The 20,553-nt window shown below is 39.6% G+C and overlaps 1 protein-coding gene across 1 annotated transcript in view; it reads left to right on the top strand.

Annotated features, from left to right (window-relative positions):
- The window catches only part of BTC (betacellulin), a 543,453-nt gene that overhangs the window by 405,336 nt on the left and 117,564 nt on the right, over positions 1-20,553 (top strand). The window lies entirely within an intron of this gene.

Genomic DNA, 20,553 nt, shown 5'->3' with positions numbered 1-20,553 from the left:
AGTCTATTTAACCTTTTGTTTAGACCAACTTAGTTAAAATATATTGATTGTTAACTAATTTTTACCTTAGACTTTAAATGTAAGTTAATTTTATCTTTATGAGAATTACATTGAAAACCTTTTTTATTTAACTTTGACTAGTAAGAATTTAGCCTTAAAGCTATTGTTTACCAAACTTTAAACATACACATAAACATGGTCATTAATATATAAGGAGAGAAACCTTTGTTACAAAGACATGTCATTTTAAACACGAATTTAAATCTGTACTGTCTTAGTTGTTGGGGGGGGTTCACCATCCGGAGGTGGCTTCCCGCGCAGCTCTACTTCTAGGAATTGCAGGTTGCGATCTCTGTACAAATCTCTGCACAAATCTCTGCGTACTCCAGCTTGTCTGTCTTCAGACCGGACCAGCGGCTGGAGATCTCATGTGCCCAGTTTCGGCAGGGAGCCCAGGTGTCCAGGAGGCCTGGGATGGTTCCAGAATTCATAGAAAGAGGGCAGGCAGGCCATCTTTGTAGAAGGCGTGGGCCTAGGTGCCCAGGGGTGGCGGCCATGATAGGCCACCGCGGCCCTGCCCCATGGCCCTGCCATGTCTGCTGCCCTGCTCGCAGTGGCCCAGCAGCGTGGAGGGATCACGCGTCCAGTGCCCTGCGCCACGCGGTGGAGAGCCGGCTCCTGTGGGCTGGCCTCGGGCTCTTGCGTGTTGGCCTCGGGCTCTAGCGTGGAGGCATAGGGCTCCAGCATGTTGGCATTGGGCTCCTGGGGCTTTTGTGTGCTGGCGTAGGCCTCCTGCGGGCTGCAGGGCTGCGGGGCTGCAGGCGCAGTGCGCGGGGTTGTCTGGGCACAGCCAGCTGGCTGGCTGTTTAACCAAGTGGAAACGGCAGCTCCGCGCCTCGCCTCCCACCCGCTGGCTCTTGCTGCTGGCTGTTCTGAGTTCGCCCGAGCGAGTGGAAACCACAGAGTGGTCCAGAGATAAATGTTCCAGAAACAGCAAAACAGTCTCATGAAGAAAGAGCAGAGGCCTTTGGAGATCTCTTCACAAGCAGAAGAGAAGGCCATTGTGCATAGGTAGGCAAATTGTCTTTACTTATCTGAGAGATGCGCAGGTCAGGTCCACGTGGGCGCCATTTGTTGTTAAAATTTTCGGACGGCTCTTGCCGTGCGGGTTAGCTTTACAGTGGTGAACAGAGACTCGCGGACAACGGCTGGGCAGGGAAGCTGTATTTCTTTATTCAGGAACAACGATTCACAAACTAAGACAAACTAATCACCAAACAGAACTCTGCTGTCTCTTTGCGGCAGCACAAACACTCTCTCTTACTCTGTAACTCTGAAACTCTCGAACTCAGGGACTCAGGAACTCTCTCACTCTCGAACTCAGGAACTCCGGAACCCTCGGACTCAGGAACCCTCTCTAGGGGTTCCTTGGGGCGGGGCCAAGCAGGCCCGCGAAATTAACAGGACTGATCCAATTCTCTTGGCGGGGGGAGGGCTAGAACAAACCAATGTAAAGCATACGAAAAATAGTGATTTATGTGACTACAAAATAATAGGAGTGTACATAAACCACCATTCCCACCACTAAAGCACTGTGTCCCATCCCATCCCCCAACCCACCCCTGCCCCATGAAGCTGAACATCCACCCTCAGCCATTTCCTGTTAGAGCATATGTTCACATGTATCCATAAATTAAGGCAAAATATATACATGAAAGCAAAAATACACAATAGTCTGTAGTGAGTCAGAATCAAGTTCATAATGAAATAGAATCCACTTAGACTCAGATACCCTCCTTACCTACTTCTATTACAGTTTTCTCTCTCATTCCAAAGCTAACTTTATCAAAGAAAGGACTGAAAAAGCTGAATAAGGGCAAGAGACTGGCATACTTTAACGATGACTCTTTAGTTACTATCAGGCCATGCCACGAGCTGGGGACCTAATCAGGGAGTCCTGAGATTCCCAAACAGACTTAATGGGCCTAGAACTCAAATAAATCCCTCTCTCCATTGTTACTGGTCATTTCTATCAGGACCAACAAAACAGACTCCTTTGTGGGATCCCATAGGACCTTGCCCTTAACTTGGATCAACAATGGTAGAGAATGTTTTATCCTCCAAAGGGAGGATGGACAACATACTCTATGCTACACCTGAGGAAGATGGGTCGATACTAGGGCAGCATAGAATGTTCCTACTCATGACCACAGAATGTGAGCTCAGATCTAGAGGGATACAGAGGTCACACAGGCTCCTAAGCTAATTATGTGCCCCAGATCATATCGAATCAATGGGGTTTATAGTCAACAATACTTACACCCCTGTCCCATATTAGGGAGCTACTCTCTTCCCTGATCCAGCTTTCTGGTGCTTTTCCCAGCCATGACATCATCTTGCAGACAATAACTTGGATCCATGTGTATATCAGATTTTAGGCTCAGGCAAAAAACAAAACAAAACAAACAAACAAAACACAGGCCCTTTAGAATATAACTAAAATATGCCTACTAGCTATCTACAAAATGGAGGAACCCCCAACACTTCATCTGCACTGTTCCAGCCTTTAGGACCATAATTGTTCAACAATTTGTTTGGCTTTGTATGCTAACTCTCTTTTCAGCCACCAGGTTACAGATGCTAGCAGGATGTGATCAGACTTCCCTGGACAGACAACCCCAGCAATGTGCCTTGGAGTTCCGCTTCCCCAGAGCACTTCCCCACTAGGAAAAAAGAGAGACAGGATGGGAGTATGGATCAACCAGTCAAGCCCATGTTCAGTGGGGAAGCAATTACAGAAGCCAGACCTTCCACCTTCTGCATCCCACAATGACCTTGGGTCCATACTCTCAGAGGATTAAAGAATAGGAAAGCTATGGGATACAGAGATCTGGTGGTGGGAATTGTGTGAAGCTGTGCCCCTCTTATCCAATGCTTCTGTCATTGTTTCCTTTCTGTAAATAAAATTTTTTTTAAAAAAGAAAGGCTTTCAATCAAGATTACTGTATCCTTCTAGACTGTTATTCAGGCAAGATGGAGGCATAAAAACCTTCTCAGATAAGCACTAGTTGAAAGGATCAACTATCACCAAGCCTGCCCAGAGAGAAGTTCTAAAAGGTTTCCTCTAAACAGTCAGACCACCATAAATATTTCATATAGCAAAACACTCTAAAAATCTACAAGAATAGCATTAAAATATCTCCAATCTTTGATATCAATAAATGTCAATGGCCTGAATTCACCTGTTAAAAGACACAGAGTAGGAAGATAGATCAGAAAACACAACACAACAATATGTTGTCTACAGGAAACCTATCTAACTCAACAAGAAAAACAGAGACTCAAAGGAAAGGATGGAAAACTCATACAAGCCAAAGACCCACAGAAAAGGGCAGGAACAGCTATTCTCATATCTGACATGATAGACTTTAAAATCAATAAAATTACAAAAGATAGGGATGGACATTACTTAATGCTGAGAGGATCAGTCAATCAAGAGGGCTTAACAATTATTAACATCTATGCATCCAATAAGAAGCCACCTAAATACAGCAAACATCTACTGAAAGAGCTACAGCAATATATTCAGCAACACAGTCATAGTAGGGGACTTCAACTCCCCACTCATTCAACTTGACAGATCATCCAGGTAGAAAATCAATAAAGAAATTAGGAGGCTAAATGAGGAGATAGATAAACTAGAACTATTGGGCATTTTCAGAGTCATTCATCCCAAGAAACTGGAATACATATTTTACTCAAGTCCACATGGGTCATTCTCAAGGATAGACCATATGTTAGGCCACAAAGACAGCATCATCAAAGTCAAGAGCATTGAAATCATCCCAAGTATCTTCTCAGACCACAGTGGAATTAAACTAAGACTGCACAACAAACAAAAGATTAGTAATAGTCCCAAAATGTGGAAGCTCAGCAGTATACAACTTAACAACTACTTGGTCAAAGAGGAAATAAAGGAAAAAATCAAAATGTTTCAGGAGTTCAATGAAAATGAAGACACAAGCTATCAAAATATTTGGGACACAGCTAAGGCAGTACTGAGTGGGAAGTTCATAGCCATACAAGCACACATTAGGAAACAAGAAAAAGCACAAATAAACAGCCTGATTGCACATCTTAAAGACCTAGAAGAAGAAGAATAAGGGAACCCTAAAGCAACCAGAAGGACAGAAATCACTAAAGTTAGAGCAGAAATAAATATCATTGAAAATAAGAAAACCATACAAAAGGTCAATGAAAGTAAATGTTGGTTCTTTTAAGAGCGAAAAAAATCAACAAACTTTAGCCAGACTCACAAAACAAAAAATGGTGAAGACCCAAATAAATCGGATCATTAATGAAAGAGGAAATATCACAAAAGACACCGCAGAAATTCAGCATATCATACGAGACTTCTATGAACAATGATATGCCACCAAGCTAGAGAACCTGGAAGAAATGGACAATTTCCTAGATACTTACATACTTCCAAAATTAAATAAAGAGGAACCAGATAATATGAACAGGCCCATCACAGCTAATGAAATTGAAATAGTTATCAAAAACCTTCCCAGGGAGGGAAGAGGAAGATGGCGGACTGAGAAGTCGCTGACAGCGAGTGCTCTGACCACATCGTCGGCAACGGTAGGATTTTCTGCCTTTAGCAGGCCAGTTAATAAGGGATGACACCAAAAAGTGAGTACAATTTAATTTGGGTTAAGAATTAGAGTAAAGGTGACACAGACTAGCGGGGCTCCAGAATTCCCAGGGCGCCGGGCAAGGCGAGTGCGTCGGCCATTGTCCTCCGCCCGCCCAGGAAGGCGGCTCCTCCGCCGGTTGCAGAGCGCGGCGGGCAGGGGAACCAGAGAGAGCACTTTAGCTCGGGGGCTTTCTCTGGAGTCTGCAGGGTCCACCGCGGCCCTGAGAACAGATCCAAAGACTTCTTGAGTATAGCTCTCATTGGATCAAAGGATTTGGAGCTAGTTTTCATTTTTGAGAAATCCTTTAGTCTGGAGGGAGGGGTTTCCCGGAAGATGGTGGACTGAGAAGCGGCTAGCCTTGGAGCTCCGGACACATCTCGTGTAAACAATAGGATTTTCTGCCTTTAGCAGGCCAGCCAATAAGGGGCCATAGCGGTCATACCAAGGATGTGTCTATAACTTAATTTGGGTTAAGAATTAGAATAGGGGAAAAAAATTATTTTTTCTTCCTTTTAATTTTCAAGCATACATCCTTCCCGCAGCCCCCCCCCCCCATAAGCAGTGCCTGGGACCAGCTACTAGCAGGATACCCCATACCACCAAACAGGGGTTTTTTTTGTTTGTTTGTTTTTTTAAACTCACTGATACACATTTGGGAAGTTCCTCGCACTGCTCTTTAATTACAACCCTTCTTCTTATCTTCTCCCTTTTCTCTCTCTTATCTCTCTCTATCTCTTTTTTTATTATTATTATTATTTTTTTTTTATCTTATCATACACTTCTTTCTTCTTTGCCTTTCTGAATTTGTGAATTACTTTGGGGAAGAAATCTGACCCAGAGTGGACTCTCTATGTGTGTATATCTGCTCTAGTTCCCTTTACACTCTTGTTACCCCTAGAATATACACTGGATAGTAGATTTGCATAACTGTCTATTCTTGCTATCCTCTCTTTCTTTTCTCTTTCTTCACTGGGATTTGGTTACTATTTTTTCACAGACTGGAGAAATTTTTTGGCTAACTGGTAACGATTAAACTCCTTCAATACTTACTTCAGTTGCTACTGTAATTCCGGAGGTCGGTGAGTGCAATTGTCATAAAGGTATTTAGTACAGTGTTACTTGTGCTCAAATCACAACAACTGAGGAACAACAGAGCATTAAAAAAAAAAAAAGAGAGAAACACATAAATAAAAAAAATGGGTAGATTAAAAACAAATAAAACTGCTACCCCAATGAATGAAGACAAGAGCCCAGAAGAAACCACAAATCAGTCAGAAGTAACCATAGATAAGAAAAGTATGCAAGCAATAATAAACTTATTAATCACAGAAATGAAAACAACATTGGAGGAAAGGAATGGCAGTATTAGGGAAACAACAGTCAAAAACCTTCCCAAGAATAAAAGTCCTGGACCTTACAAAAGTCCTGGTTTTACAAATGAATTCTACAAAACCTTCAAAGAAGAAGTAATACCTCTACTTTTAACATAGTCTTCCAGAACATTGAAGACACTGGAATACTCCCTTTCAGCTTCTATGGAACCAATATCATTTGGATACCAAAAGCAGACAGGGACACAACCAAAAAAGAAAACTACAGACCAATATCTCTGATGAACATAGATGCTAAAAATATTGAACAAAATTCGAGCCAACCAGGTACAGCAGTATATTAAAAACATCATTCATCATGACCAAGTGGGGTTTATCCCAGGCATGCAAGGTTGGTTTAATATACGTAAATCAATCAGCGTGATCCACCACATCAAAAAAAGCAAGACCAAAAGCCACATGGTCATATCAATAGATGTAAAGAAAGCCTTTGACAAAGCACAACATCCCTTTATGTTGTGTTTTGTCAAAACACTACAAAAAATTGGAATAGATGGAAAATTCCTGAAGATAGTGCAGTCTATATATAGCAAACTTATAGTCAGCGTCATACTCAATGGTGAAAAACTGGAAGCATTTCCCCTCAGATCAAGTACTAGACAAGGCTGCCCACTATCACCATGATTATTCAACAGTGTTGGAAGTTCCTGCCATAGCAATCAGGCAGGAAAAAGGAATTAAAGGGATACAGATTGGAAGAGAAGAAGTCAAACTCTCCGTATTTGCAGATGACATGATAGTATACATAGAAAAACCTAAGGAATCCAGCAAGAAGCTTTTGGAAATCATCAGGTAATACAGTAAGATGTCAGGGTACAAAACTAACATTCAAAAGTCAGTGGCATTCCTCTATGCGAACACTAAATCAGAAGAAGATGAAATCCAGAAATCAATTCCTTCTACTATAGCAACAAAAACAATAAAATATCTAGGAATAAACCTAACCAAAGAAGTGAAAGACTTGTATACAGAAAATTATGATTCACTACTCAAGGAAATTTAAAAAGACACAAAGAAGTGGAAAGATATTCCATGTTCATGGGTAGGAAGAATTAACATCATCAAAATGAATAACTACCCAGAGCCATCTACAGATGTAATGCTATCCCCATCAAGATCCCAACCAGTTTTTAGGATAAAAGAACAGATGCTATGAATGTTTATCTGGAACCAGAAAAGACCTAGAGTTGTCAAAACAATCTTGAGAAGAAAGAACAGAACTGGAGGCATCACACTCCCAGATCTCAAATTATATTATAGGGCTGTTGCCATCAAAACTGCTTGGTACTGGAACATGAATAGACACATTGACCAGTGGAATGGAATTGAGAGACCAGAAGTAAGCCCCCACACCTCTGGACAGCTAATTTTTGACAAAGGTGCCCAGACTATTAAATGGGGAAAGCAGAGTCTCTTCAACAAATGGTGTTGGAAAAAATGGGCTGAAACATGCAGAACAGTGAAAATGAACCACTATATTTCACCAAACATAAAAGTAAATTCCAAGGGGATCAAGGACTTGGATGTCAGACTAGAAACTATCAGATACTTAGAGGAAAATATTGGCAGAACTCTTTTCCTCATAAATTTTAAAGACATCTTCAATGAAACAAATACAATTACAAAGAGGACTAAGGCAAGCATAAATCTATGGGACTACATTAAATTAAAAAGCTTCAGCACAGTGAAAGAAACCTCTACCCAAACCAAGAGACCCCTCACAGAATGGGAGGAGCTCTTTCCATGTCATACATCAGACAAGGGTTTAATAACCAAAATATATGAAGAGTTTGCCAAACTCAACCACAAGAAAACAAATAACCCCATCCAAAAATGGAGAGAGGACATGGACAGAATATTCACCACAGAAGAAATCCAAAAGGCTGAAAAACACATGAAAAACTGCTCCAAGTCTTTGATTGTCAGAGAAATGCAAATAAAGACAACAATGAGATATCACCTCACTCCTGTGAGAATGTCCTACATCAGAAAAGGTAACAGCAGCAAATGCTGGAGAAGTTGTGAGGTAAAAGGAACCCTCCTTCACTGCTGGTGGGAATGTAAATTGGTCCAACCTCTGTGGAGAGCAGTCTGGAGAACTCTCACAAGGCTAGAAATGGACCTACCCTATGATCCTGCAATTCCTCTCCTGGGGATATAGCCTAAGGAACCCAACATACCCATCCAAAAAGATCTGTGTACACATGTGTTCTTGGCAACACAATTTGTAATAGCCAAAACCTGGAAGCAACCCAGGTGTGAAACAACAGATGAGTGGCTGAGCAAGTTGTGGTATATATACACAATGGAATACTACTCAGCTATTAAAAATGGTGACTTGACCGTTTTCAGCTGATCTTGGATGGAGCTTGAAGAAATCATGTTAAGTGAAATAAGTCAGAAACAGAAGGATGAATATGGGATGATGTCACTCACAGGCAGAAGTTGAAAAACAAGATCAGAAGAGAAAACACAAGTAGAACTTGAACTGGAATTGGTATATTGCACCAAAGTAAGACTCTGGGGTGAGTGGGTGGGTGGGGAGAATACATGTCCAAAAAGGATGACAGAGGACCTAGTGAGGGTTGTATTGTTAAATGGAAAACTGGAAAATGTTATGCATGTTGAAACTATTGTACTTACTGTTGATTGTAAAACATCAATTCCCCAATAAAAAATTAAATATATATATATATAAAATGATAGAATTTTGAAGCATATATGTGTGTGTGTGACAGAGAGATTAAACTCTGCATCAACATCTACATCCAATTTTGCATCAATATCTCTACTTATGTATTTTTTTTAAAAAAAGATATATATAGAACACAACTCTGAAAACATCTGAAAATTAATATTTCAGATTTTTCTCCAGATCTTAAATATAAAGAAAAATTTACAGGAAAGAAATAATTTTATCCTCCAAAGAAAAAAGGTCTCCAACAGTGTTTCTATGATTAATGAGTGTGGAGGTGGGGTAGTGGGAAGGGTCTGTAATAATACCACTAAAAACTTTGATTTAGTGGTCCAGGAGGTGGCACAGTGGATAAAGCAGCAGACTCTCAAGCCTTAGGTCCCAAGTTCAATCACCGGCAGCACATGTACCAGAGTAATGTCATTCTCTCTCTGGTTCTTTCTTTCTCTCCTCCTATATCTCTCATTAATAAATAAATAAATAAAGGAATAAATAAATAAATAATTTAAAATAAAACTTTGATTTAAAGATGCCAAAACATCTTCCGTTACTTAAGATACCTTAAACAGGGCAATCTCTAATACAGAAATCAAATCAGTAATCAAAAATCTCCCCAAATAGAAAAGTCCAGGTCCAAATGGTTTTACAAATTAATTTTAAAAGACTTTCAAAGAAGAACTAACACCAATACTCCTCAAACTCTTCCAGAAAATTGAAGAGGGGACTCACTCCCAAATACATTGTCTGGGACTAACATCACACTAATCCCTACAGCAGGAAAGGACTCTACCTAAAAAGGAAACTATACACATATATTCCCAATGAACACTGATGCAAAGATTCTCAACACAATCTTGGCAAATCAAATTCAACAACAGATCAATACAATAAGTCACCAAGAAAGAGATATTAAAAGTAAACATGGGAGTCAGGCGGTAGTGCAGTAGGTTAAGATCAGGTGGCACAAAGCATAAGGACCAGCATAAGGATCCCGGTTCAAGCCCCGGCTCCCCACCTGCAGGGGGGTTGCTTCACAGGCAGTGAAGCAGGTCTTCAGGTGTCTATCTTTCTCTCCCCCTCTCTGTCTTCCCCTCCTCTCGCCATTTCTTTCTGTCCTATCTAACAACAATGACATAAAAAACAACAATAATAACTACAATGACAATAAAAACAAGGGAAGAACAAGGGAAAATAAATTTTAAAAAATAATTTAAAAAATTTTTTAAAAGTTACACATATTGGAAATGAGATCAAGCTATCAATATTTGCTGGCAACATAATAATATACCTAGAGAATCCCAAAAGCTCTAGTAAAAAAATTACTAGAGATAATAAATTCAGTGCGGTATCAGGATACAAAATTAATACCCACAAATCTGTGGCATTTCTTTAATATTTTTAAATTATTAGTTTGTTACAAGATTGTAGGATTACAGTGTATATAGTTCCACACCACACCCACCACTGAAATTCTGTAATCCCATCCCCCACCTCCCAAAGATAACCAGCATAGTTTTCCTATGTCTTACAGTTTGCTTGCTTGTGCCTTGTTTGGATTTTTTTTTTTTGGGGGGGGGGGAAGGCTCATGTCAATCAGATCTCTAGATTCCCCATATGACTTAAACCGTTTGGTAGCTGTCTTTCATCTCTTTACATATGTCACTAAGCATAATCACTTCCAGTTCCATCCGCTTTGTCCCAAATGACACAATATCATCTCTTTTGATCACAGAATAGTATTCCATGGAATATATAACCCATAACTTCTTTTTGTTTTCCTTTTTACACTTTGACAGGATAGAGAGAAATTGAGAGGGAATGGGGAGATAGGAAGAGAGAAAAAAATAGAAACACCTGCAAACCCGCTCCACTGCTCATGAAGTGCCCTCCTTTGCAGGTGGAGAGGAGGTGCAAACCCCATCCTTGCTCATGGTGATATGTGCACTTAACCGAGTGTGCCACTCACTGCCTGGCCCCTTCCATAACTGCTTTAGCCAGCCATCTGACATGGGCATTTAGGTTGTTTTCATTCTTTGATTATTATGAATAAAGCAGCTATGAACATAGGGTTGCACATGTCCCTTTTAATTAGTGTTTGAGTGTCCACTGTATAAATGCCTAAGAGTGGCATCATTGGACCATAAGGTAATTCCATTTTTATTTGCTTAAGGACTGTCCATACAGAGTTTTGGGAAAAAAATGGGTTTAGATACATACTACTCAATAGTTTAGTTGGTTCATATAAAAAGAAGATAAAAGAAAAGAATCTAATAAAAAACAATTGGAGAAAATTGGCAGATATATATATGTATAGATTGATAGTTATAGAAATAACACTCAACCTATGCCTATGCTCTTGGGAGAACTAATATAGTTTCCAATGGTGACAATGAGGACACAGAGCTCTACTGGTGGGACTTAAATCATTGTACCAGTTTGCATTCCCACCAGCAATGTAGCAGAGTTCCTTTTTGTGGTATTTCTATATACACACAATGAGTTAAAGAAAAGGGAATTGAAGAACTTAATCCTACTTACAATCAACCCCCCCAAATAAAATACATCAGAATGCATCTCATAAAGGAGGTGAATGATAGTTACAAAGAAAAACTATAGGATACTTTTAAAAGAAATAGGTGGGCCAGGTGGCGGTGCACCTGGTTGAGTGAACACTGCAGTGCGCAAGGTCCCAGGTTTGAGCCCCTGGTCCTCACTTGCAGGGGGAAAACTTCACAAATGGTGAAGCAGTGCTGCAGGTGTCTCTCTGTCTCTCTCCCTCTTTATCACCCCCTTCCCTCTCAACTTCTGACTGTCTCTATCCAACAAATAAAGATTTAAAAAAGAAATAGAAAATGATGCAAATAAATGGAAAAACATTCCTTGTTTTTGTGTTAGAAGAATAAAAATTAATAAAAATGGCCATCCTACCAAAAGCAACCTATAGTTTTAATATAATACCTATCAAGACCCCAGTTACATTTTTCAATGAAATTGAACAACTGATCCAAAAATGTGTGGATACACACACACACACACACACACACACACACACACACAAGAAATAAAAAGAATAGAAAGAGCACTTCTGAGAAAAGGTGGAGGCATCATGCTCCACAACTTCAGTCCATATTACAAACAATAGTAGTCAAAACAGCACTGTACTTAAATAAAAAATGGATACCAGAGTCAATGGAAGAGAACTGAGGTTCCAGAAATAATTTCCCCACATATATAATCACCTAGTATATGACAAAGTAGCCATAACCATTCAATGGGGAAAAGAAGGTGTTTTCAACAATTGGTGCTGGAATAACTGGAGAGACTTATATAGAAAATTAGAACTAGATTACTATTTAACACTACACACCAAAATCACAAATCAATAAAAATATCTCCAGTTATTTTACTATAAGACAGTTGGTAAATGTATGTCATCACAGGAATAGCCTGCAGATTTAAGAATAAATATGATAGCCAACAATTCAATACTTTGCTTTAGTCCAATTTTAAGGTCAAACAAAATTTGGCCTAAGCTCACTCTCTTATTCATTTCTCTAATATAAAAACTGAATATATTGGGAGTTGGGTGGTAGTGCAGCAGGTTAAGCGCACATGGCGAGAAGCTCAAGGATTGGGGTAAGGATCCCGATTCGAGCCCCAGGCTCCCCACCTGCTGGGGAGTCGCTTCACAAGCAGTGAAGCAAGTCTGCAGGTGTTTATCTTTCACTCCCACTCTCTGTCTTCCCCTCCTCTCTCCATTTCTCTCTGTCCTATCCAACAACGACTACAACAATAAGGGCAACCAAAGGGAATAAATAAATAAAGGAAAAAAAGAACAAAAAACTGAGTATACTGTTGAAGTAAGTCAAGCTCTTTTTTCCCCCTCTGCGCCATTGAGAACTTTTAGGCACATCTCTGAGATAGTTTAAAGAAAAAAGGAGAAGGCAAATATGTCATGATGAAAGGAAAAAAGAATTGAAACTTTTCATTTTAGCATTTCAAGTTTGTACTATCTGAAGTAAAATTATGTTAGAGTGCTAGTTTAGGAAGGAAAATGTAGATGTGAGGTTTCCTATCCATGGATAGCTTGGCAAATGAAAGACCAAACATTATGATAAGTTTGTATGCAAGAACTTAATATTGCAGTAACTTGGAGGCTTGGAATTATGTCCCTGACAAAAAAATTGTGTTAAATAAACTTTTATTTAAAGTGCTAGAATTTCAGTGCAACAGATAAAGGTCATCATAACCCACAAGGCTCAAGGTTTCAAGTGCTTAGTATAATCATAATATCTCAAGTGTACACTGAGAGACAAGAATTATGATAATCTCAAGGTAAAGTTTTGTTTTAGTACTAGCATGAATGTGTGCCAATTTATAGAACAATTTAAGTCAACCAGTAGTTTTGTTTTTGCTTACACATGATTTTTGTCTGAGAGAACCTCTGAATGCACAAAGCTGTTTAGCCTGACTGCAGATATCACACAAAAATATATACATCTCAAACATCCACAAGTAACATTAGTTCACATCTATATTGTTAAGACTCATCTGTGTCTACTGTTGCAACTTTCTTTGTAGTTTCTGTACCCCTTCCTCCATCACTTAACAATAATTCATGAGCTATTCACCTCCACAATCCCTTCTTTTAGCATTCACAAGCGAACTTTAAGACAGAGTGACTAGTATGTCTCTAAACCCAGTTTCCCCGAAAACTCTGTGGGTTTTATATGTGCAGTCTGATGATTTTGATGGAAGGCATATGTTAAGTAATAAAGCTGACTGCATTGAGTATCAGGAAGAGTTTCAGTACTTCAAATAGCTAGTCGTTATAATATATTGAGTGGGTACAGGATGCTAGATATTTTATATGCATTAACTATTTGATTTATCTTAACCCTAATGATCTTAGGGGCTAGAAGTAATCATTACCCCAGTTTATAATATATAGACATTTAGAGGAGGTATAGACATTCAGAGGAGTTAAATCATTGATTCTAAATCTTTACTGCTAGACAGCAGTAAAGATTTAGAATTAACAGCTAGCTCCCTGAGATTGTAGATCACACTGAAATCTTGGCCAAGCAACACCCATGGTCAAAATCCTGTCCTGAGAACAGCTGGCAGTGGGACTGGACAGCCATGGAGGGTCACACACAGACTCAGCCACTCACATACTATGTGGACAAGTTATTCCACTATCTGAATTCCAGCTTCTTAATTGACAAATGAAAAATGGTCATAATAAAATAGCTGGTATTCACTGAGAACTTCTTGTTGCCTTCAAAACACTTCAAATGATAATTATCATCCCCTTTTATATAAAAATGACAAAACTCAGGCTCAGAAAAATTATAGAACTTAATCAAGTTACAAAACTTGATCATAAGGGGTTGAACTGGAATCTCTTAATAAAATATTTATTTGTCCATTCACTAGCAGTGAATAAAAGAGAGGAAGAACTAGAACATTGCTCTGCCATAGCATCCCTAAGGATCTAACTCAGGACCTCACGCAGTCAAGTCTGATGAGCTACATGGGCACCACCCAAGCCTCTCTCTGTTTACCTCCCCAAACCTGTCTTCTTAACAGCTCCTCATGACAATCCCCAATAAAGCCTTGTCCTTGGCTTTCCCTGAGGATCAAAAGATAGTTTGTATACAAAGTACTTAGCACTGTGCTCAGTCTATGGTGTGAGCTTAATGAGTGAAGTTCATTATTTTATTATTGTCATTAATGCTGGAACTTAGCCAAAAATATAAATCATTATAATACAGGCCATCTAAGTGTTGTTTTTATATTAAAAGAATGTTCAAAGGAAGGAGAGATGACTTTTGTAAATAACATAGTTTCTCAAGAAGACTACATTTGAGGGAAGGGAGAAATGGGTAGGACCTTGGCAGACCGCCAGGAAGAAGGTACACAGGTGGAGGGACCAGCAGAGGCCCAAACGTAGAGATAGAAATTGGCTGCAGCTGAGGATCTGGATAGAGAGCCCTGGAATGGAGGTGAACGGCGCCCACAGAGCGTGCAGAGGGAGACTCACACCACCAAGAAGAGACTGAGGCGTGGGGTGCAGTGGGGAGTCGGCAGGCATCTGTTTTAAACAGGGAGGTAACCTACACAGGGGCTGAACGCTGAGCAAATAAAGCTGGCAAGGATCCTAGCAGAGAGTGACTGAGAGGGTTTGGGCAGGGCAGTGTCTGAGTCATCAAAGCCTCCCACGGCAGCTTCCAGGTGAGTGTGGGTTCTCCTGCAGAGCACATTCCTGGGCAAACCTTCCCTCTGATATGCCGCCATGACTAATGCGGTTTGCGGTACAACAGTGCCCTCTACAGGCATTGTGATAACTAGCCTCAGAAAAATTTAGAGGCAGAAGTTACCGTCAAGACTAAGTAATATATTGACTCTAAACTCCAGACACAAAGACTCAGGAATCCGGTGTGCAAAGTGACAGATGTGGGTTGGTTGTGGCGAGGACACTTCCCCCAACAGAGTTGTGCAAGGAATCAAGTCAGTTCTCTGCATCTTGTTTTTCAAAAGAAATTATACCAGAAATCTTGCAGCATTGCAAATACCACATGTACTGGGGAGGTGTGAAATTGTACCAGTAAGATCACAATTGTGTTGTAAAGCAGTAAAATACATAAAACTTGTTTTAAAAGAAACTAGGAATACTAAATTTTCCTAGTTAAACATCTCAGCTTCTAATGTGGGCTTGTGACAACTGCAGTGAACTGCAAAGGAAATACTTCCTTGGGCTGGATCTGCCTTATTGGTTATACATTTTCAACAACTCTCAACCAAGAAGGGGATGTGGAGACTCTCTGTAGAGTGTAACTTCATTTAACAGACAAAAATATGTCTATGGGTCCCCAGAAAAGTGAAGTCATAGCCAAACTAGTGTGTGTCCATCAATTACAAGGTATCTGAAAGGGTGCTTTAATTCTTGTCCCAAGATGAACCACCAGAATCCAATGGTTTTCAGGTGTATGTGGGGCTGTTTATGAGAATGATGTGGGAAGAAGATTGATAAATTCTTCCATAGACGCAAAAGTCACACACACGCGCGCACACACACACACACACACACACACACACACACACACACACACACACACACACTACTCAGTACATCACATCACCAGAGAGAGCAGAAAGAGTACTGTCAGTACCAGGCAATCATTGCCCACAGGTTTGGGGAGGAAGGTGTCTCCAAGTGACTATCATATCCCCTCAGTCCTGGTGATAAACTAGAGCTATTTATAGTCTACAGTCTCTCCTCAAGTGTATATTCATCTGTCAGCAGGCCTGTTCTGCCCACTGCCCCCAGGATGGGGACTTTGCTACTTATGTGACCTTTTTAAGACTCAATTACACACCTTACTAAAACAAAGTTAATAGGGTGGGGGAGCATAGTATATTTTAATAATCTGCAGATGACAGGAAATTTTGTGGTTCATGTCTAACACATGTCAATATTTGATGTGTTTTAATACAAATCACTTTCTTATATCTCTAAGCTTATCAGGAAACCAGTCTCCCTATTAGAGAACTGCTGTTACTTTATTTTAATTTTTTATTTTATTATTTTATTTTAGGAGTTAATGGATTATAGTACAGTTGTTGACACATGGGTAAAATCTAATCTATGATAGGTGTCTGCAAAATCTTCTCACCACCAATTTAGGTCCTTTCCCACCTTCTTGGGTGTAACAATATATGTAGTTGCAATGTGTAGCTATATAGACTGCCCTTATTTCTAGAAACACCTATTAAAATATTTAGGAGTGAAATTTATGGTGTGTCATTTTTTTCTTTAGTATTTTAAAATTCTATATTTTTATTTAAATAAATTTAGTATTTAAAATACTAAAATTTGTATTTAGACTTGCAGCATTGCTTCACCACTTGCAATGTGAGGACCAGAGACTTGAACCTGGGTCCTGATGGGTTGCAAAATGTGTACTCAACCAGCTGCACCATCATGTGTCCCCAAATTTGTGATCTCTATAACCTACTTTTAAAATGATTCAGCATAAATAAATGGAAAAATATAAACAACTGTTGAGTCTAAGTGGTAGATGTAAAAATGTACATTGTACTATTTTTTCTTTTTCTTTATTATATTTATCTATTTGTTTATTTTACCAGAGCACTGCTAAGCTCTGGTTTATGAAGCTTATAGTAGTGCAGGGGATTGAACCTGGGACCTCTAGTGTCTCAAGCATCAACATCTTTTGCATAATCATTATGCTATCTATCCCACCGTTTTTCACTTTTTTTATGTTTGAAGTTGTTTGCAATAAAGTGTTGAGAAATCAACTCGCAGCTAGGTGGTGGTGCACCTGGTTAAGCACACACACCTGGGGTCATTGAGCATGATAATATGTGTGCTTAACCAGGTGCACCACCACCTAGCCGGGAGTTGGTTTCTCAACACTTTATTGCAAACAACTTCAAACATAAAAAAGTGAAAAACAGGGTGGGAGAGATAGCATAATGATTATGCTCCCCACCTGCAGGGGGAAAGATGGAAAGATTCACAAGCTGTGAAACAAGCACTTCAGGTGTCTCTCTGTCTCCCTCCTTCTCTGTCTCCCCCTTTTCCTCTCAATTTCTCTCTGTCCTATGAAATAAAGGTAAAAAAGGAGGGGGTGGGGGCAGGGAAATAGCCTCCAGGACTGGTAGATTCCCCATGCAGGCACTGAGCTACATCAATAACCCTGCTGGAAAAAAAATTGGAAACCAATCCTAATAGTAATGTTTCCATAAAATTCAAGAAGCATTATCATATAGAACTTAGATGTGGAACTTTTCCCCTGCAGGTGGGAAGCCGGGAGCTCGAACGGGGATCCTTATACTGGTCCTTGTGCTTTGAGCCACTTGCACTTAATCTGCGCTACTGCCCAACTCCCAAGATTTTTTTTAATTTAAGAAAGGATTAATTAACAAACCATAGGGTAGGAGGGGTACAAGATTTTTTTTTAATGTTAGTAATGGCTTTATAAAACTTTAAGCGCTCATAAATGTTAGTTACATACAGTATGAAGGGACTTAATATTGAATAAATATTATGAATGCAATTTTAAAGATCTAGAGATTCCATTCTTTCCAGAAAGACCTAATTAATCTCTTAGAGATCAAAAGCAGTCTGTGTGACTTTTGCAAGTGATATACTCCAATAACATCTGAGACATAAAAATTACAAAGAACTGCCACAAGGTATATAGATACGACATGGCTAAACAATTCAATCCACTGCATTACTAAATAATCATATCCCTAATCTTTATGAGATACTCTTTAGAAGCTGTGGGTGTTGCCTACAATCTGGAACATCCATCATGTTAAAATTTTGGCAGAGGAGTGAAATAATAATGGGATACCCGTATTCACATGGATGTTCTCAAAAGGTATAGCTTTTGAAATCCTAGGAAATAAGCTACTTAAACTCTTGTTCTCTGTACACTGAGCGATGAACAGATGTGGGACTGTATTTGGAGAGTATGCTTCTAAATAGGATAGTGACCAAAGTTTGGGTAGAAACGTGGACTCAACCAGATTAGCAGAGCCAGACTCTTAATAGATTAAATTTCAACACTTGCAGTTCATCTTGGCAGATGTTGGTATTCTGATGTCATGTAGCCGTGATGTAAGCCAGAAAGAGTGGTGTTTTGCAACAGAGAGGTTCTAGCAACCCTTCCCATGAGTGTGGGTTGAAGGATATCAATATTTGTATCATACCCCAGAGAATGTGTAACATTTTGTAATTCAGAGAAGTTAGATGGCATACTCAAAGTCCTCTGCAGAGAATAATTGTCTTTATGTTCAACATAAAAAAATAAAAACCCTTAAGTTGTTATTGTTTTGCCCTGTTAATTTTCTTAAGACATTTCTTGCATTTATATATAATGAATGAAAATCTTCCTGATGTCACAAAAATAGATGGTTCAGAATTAAAGGGTTGGATTTGCATTGTGCAAAATTACTACAGATAAACTATGTTATAAAAACAGTTAGGGAAGTTATAGCATATAGCATATGGTCTCTTGACCACTGCCCATGGTTTAGGGGGTTGGGGGGGAGGTGATGCATTGAATTAGGCAAGAGTCTCAGTGTGGCAATTTGGCAGATGTCATTCATCCATCCTACACATGGACTGTTGGCAGTTTGTGAAGCATGCGACACAATGTGCAAAAAATAAAATTAAAAAAAAAAAAAGTTAGGGAGGGTCAAAATCCCGAAGCAGCAGTGCAATCTGCTGCACAGTGTTGGTCGATGCTTCCAGGGAGGCAGAATCAGGTACCACCCCACCCACCCCCATCCCCCCACCCCTGCAAATAATGCAGTAACTGCTGGGTTTAGCCTATGCACATCCTGCTGACATCCACCTACAATAGATCTGCTGCTTGAGGGGATCAAAACATTGAAGTTCACTCTATATAGCCCCATCTATCAAGAGTAGGCTGGCCTCCTGCCTGGCCTCTAACTAGGCCCCTGCTGCTGATTTAGCCCCAGGGCTGGTTCAGCTCTTGCCTTGCTCAGCCTGTGCCTTTCAAGGCTCCAGCTTGCTGGGTCCCACCTATACCTCATTCAGCCACATTTCCAGTATTACTTTCCAGGTTCTAGCCTGGGTCCCTGTGTTTGTAGGTATAATCCAGTTCAAATTAGAGCCACAGTACTTGGAGAGTGTAACAAGGAGCTTCTTATGAGCTGGGAACCGATTTGGACTGGTTTTAATACTACATAAGGGAGGGGGCATAATGTAATGATTATGCAAACAGATTTTCATGCCTTCTGCTCTTAGGTCCCAGGTTAAATGCCCCCACACCATTATAACCCAAAGCCAGAGCTGAGCAAAGCTCTGCTGAAAACAACAACAAAACTGTCGTTATTCTGGGGAAAAACAAGTTGTTGTTATTCCATTTGTAAATTTAGTGAGCCATGTGTTAATATGAAATTATAATATTTGTTTTCACCACCCATCATGATTCAAAATGCTAACTAATGAAGTACTCCTTATTCCTGGAAAGTGACAACCAAATAATGTGTCATCAAAGGATTGAAATATAGATACAGGAAGGAGTCAAAATAAGAAATGAAAGAAATCGGCCAGTTTGGTTTAAACAAGGATATCAGATACATGTCGCCATTTCTTCCCTAAATAATCTGCCCTATGATTGTTGACTGAAAGTACAGCTCTGATGCAAATGATCACAATTAGACTTACTTTCGGGTCTTTTTTACATACAAGGGAAAAAAGAAGAAAAAATGTGTAAATTCTTATATTTGTGCATTTTTATCACCAAAGCTCTGACTATGTAAGTAAATATTTTCCAGATGTGGTTTTAACCAAAGATTCCTGTGAACCCTGCTGTGGTAGTTAGGGTAATCACAAGGTTGCTTGGATGTCATACCACAAACAGATAGTTTCTCAAGGACCACACTTAACTTATTTACTTATTTTTACAAGAGCACTGCTTATGGTGGGTGGTGCTGGGGGTTGAACTTGGACCTTTGGTGCCTCAGGCATGAATATCTTTTTGCATAACTATTTCACTTTCTCCCCACTGAATTTCTGTGCATGTCACTGGCCGGTTTTCACACTGTTGGTGCTTACAATTCCACAGATGAAAACATTTAAATCTTGATTGGTTTTTCTTTTGGTTTGGTAAAATAGACATTTAGTTCTATCTGTTGCTGTTCTAATTTCCTTTATTTTGTGTTTATATTGAAGAAATGTTTGTAGGCAGCAAATATTTAT

The sequence above is a fragment of the Erinaceus europaeus genome, chromosome 3, assembly GCF_950295315.1.
Source record: "Erinaceus europaeus chromosome 3, mEriEur2.1, whole genome shotgun sequence".
In the NCBI taxonomy this organism is placed as follows: Eukaryota; Metazoa; Chordata; class Mammalia; order Eulipotyphla; family Erinaceidae; genus Erinaceus; species Erinaceus europaeus.
Note: the sequence above shows the minus strand (reverse complement) of the source record. Positions and strands in the feature narration are given on the sequence as shown.